This window comes from Arachis hypogaea, chromosome 16 (genome assembly GCF_003086295.3).
Source record: "Arachis hypogaea cultivar Tifrunner chromosome 16, arahy.Tifrunner.gnm2.J5K5, whole genome shotgun sequence".
Taxonomy (NCBI): Eukaryota; Viridiplantae; Streptophyta; class Magnoliopsida; order Fabales; family Fabaceae; genus Arachis; species Arachis hypogaea.
In genome coordinates, this window is record NC_092051.1 from 118,274,366 (window position 1) to 118,277,347 (window position 2,982).

A 2,982-nucleotide genomic window follows, 5' to 3' on the forward strand; every position below is an offset into this window, starting at 1 on the left:
ACCAATCACCCAGCGGTAGCTACAGATTTTGAAATAAAGACCGCATTGCTCAATTTGATGCCCAAGTTTCATGGCTTACCTGCTCAAGAGCCTATCAAGCACCTGAGAGATTTTTAGGCAGCCTATTCTACTGTCAGGCGTGATGGTGCAGATAAAACTTCAATTTTGCTAAAAGCCTTCCTGTTTTCTCTTGAGGGAAAGGCAAGAAAGTGGTACTACACTCAACCAGCAGCAACTGTATCCAACTGGGATACACTCAGAAGAGAATTTTTGGAAAAGTTCTTTCCAGCTGAAGTTACTGATAAACTGAGGAAAGATATTTCCATGATTGTTCAGGATGATTTTGAAACTCTCTATGAGTACTGGGAGCGCTTCAATAATCTTCTGGAAGCTTGCCCCCACCATATGATTGACAAGATAGTGTTACTCGGTTATGTCACAAAGGGCATGAGGCATGGCAATGGGTCTATGAAAAAGTACAAGACCACTGATGAGGCATGGCAATTAATCAGTGACTTAGCTGAATCTACTAGGAATCACAGGCAGAAATAAGGCCGTTCAAAAGCCGTTGCAGAAGTATCCTCTAGCAGAGAGACTACTGCTTTAACTCAGAGTATCTGTGAAATGACCAACTTGCTGAAGCAAATGCAATTGAATCAACAACAAGTTCAACAAGCTCAACCCTCTCCAGCACAGCAAAACCAACAGTTAGTCCCACAAAGAGTTTGCAGAATCTGTACTAATTATAGCCACTATACTGATGAATGTCCGCAGCTCCAGCAGGAAGACAACACTGTGGCAGCCACTCATAACTTCTATGACCGCCCCAACCAAGGGTACAATCAAGGTGGCAACTACAGCCATGGATGACAGGACAATTCTAACCAGAATTGGAGGGACAACAACAACAACAACAGAGGAGGCAGAGATAACTAGGGGAATCAGAAGTGGAATAACAACAACAACAGGCAGCAGAATCAGAATCAGCCTTACAGAGCACCTCACCTAAGGCAATCCCAAGGACCACAGAATATCCTACAGCAGACCTCTCCAATTACCTATCCTTCTTCATCTGCTAATGATGACTTACTGCAATCTATTGATCGGAGATAGCAGACCATGGAAAATAACATTAATGCCACTCTAAATGGTCTGACCGCTACTTTGCAGGCTCTTGTCTCCCATATTGGATCAATGAACAACTCCAATAATCAACCTTCGAGCTCCAGTGGAATCCCCTCTCAACTATTACCCAATCCAAAGGGTGGCATCAATGCCATCACCCTGAGGTCCGGAACCACACTGCAGGAGAGGAATCAAGAGGAGCAAAACCAATCAGAACACGCCTCAGCTGAAGAGGTAGTGGAAATAGAAGATGTTGAAGAGGAAGAAGACATACAGGACATAGCTGAAGAAGAAGAAGTGCAACCACGAGAGGAAGCACTAAAAGGCGCAGACACTACAGAAGACACCACTCCTATTCCATTTCCACAACTTGCAAGGAAGCCCAGGAAGCAGCTAGAACCTGATCCAAAAATGGTAGAGATATTCAAAAAGGTCGAGGTAACTGTTCCTCTATTTGATGTTATTCAACAGGTACCTAAGTATGCAAAGTTTCTAAAAGATTTATGTATACATAAAGACAAAATTAATGAATTAGAAACTATTCCTTTAGGAAGTTCCATATCTGCTTTAATGGGAGGTTTACCTGAAAAGTGTAGTGACCCAGGTCCTTGTATAGTTAATTGTACTATTGGTGGTGTGATAATTTCTGATTGCATGTGTGATTTAGGAGCATGTGTAAGTATAATGCCTTTGTCTATATATGATATTTTGAGGCTCCCTCCCTTAAAAAGGTCGGCAACTCATTTTGTGTTAGCAGATAAAAGCATTATTATAGTGGTTAGAGTTGCTGAAGATGTCTTAGTGGGCATTAAGGGACTCACGTTCCCCACTGATTTTTATATCCTGGAAATGTCCCAAAATGACTCAGACAAGCCATCATCAATCCTACTCGGAAGGCCATTCTTGAAGACCTCAAAGTTTAAATTAGATGCTTTTTCAGGAACGTACTCTTTTGAAATAGATGGCCGAATAGTGATCTTCAACCTGAATGGAGTTATGAAGCATCCTCCGGAGGATCACTCTATCCTCAAGTGTGACATTATAGATGAAACCGTGGCTGAAGTTCACCAGGAGGAATTTTAAGAGAAGCACACAGGACAAGGTCCAAGTGTGGGAACATTCTCAGAGGACCATGACAGTGCCTTACCACTGTTACCAGCTCCAGACAACCCAGAGCCTGAACATGATCAGAAGTTAGAATTAAAATCCCTTCCTCCATACCTCAAATATGCTTACCTTGAAGACGGACAGAAGTTTCTGGTTATCATTGCAAGGGAACTCACTTCTTAACAGGAAGAGCAGCTACTTGGTGTGCTGAGGAGGCACAAGAAGGCAATTGGTTGGAGTTTGACAGACATAGTAGGCATCAACCCTCAAATCTGTGAGCATAGGATATTTTTAGAAGAGGGAGCAAGACCTGTCCGTCAACCCCAGAGACGACTGAACCCCACTATCCTAGAGGTTGTCAAAAAGGAAGTGACCAGACTACTAGAGACAGATATCATCTATCCCATCTCAGACAATGAATGGGTAAGCCCAGTACAAGTGGTGCCAAAGAAGTCTGGAGTCACTGCAGTGAAGAATGAGCATGGAGAGCTCCTGACAACCAGAGTTCAGAACGCTTGGAGGGTCTGCATTGACTACAGACGCCTCAACCAAGCAACCCGTAAGGATCACTATCCTCTTCCATTCATTGATCAAATGCTGGATCGCCTGTCAGGTAAATCGCATTATTGTTTTCTAGATGGTTACACAGGTTATTTCCAGATTCATATAGCTCCTGAGGATCAGGAAAAGACCACTTTTACATGTCCTTTTGGGACTTATGCTTACAAGCGAATGCCCTTTGGCTTGTGC

The 2,982-nt window shown here is 43.1% G+C and overlaps 1 non-coding gene across 1 annotated transcript; it reads right to left on the reverse strand.

The window, feature by feature from the left end:
* Window positions 1-303: 303 nt before the first annotated feature.
* LOC112760491 (small nucleolar RNA R71) lies at window positions 304-411 on the reverse strand. Its single transcript, XR_003180928.1, has one exon. It is a non-coding gene; the product is annotated as a small nucleolar RNA R71 (small nucleolar RNA).
* Window positions 412-2,982: the final 2,571 nt, after the last annotated feature.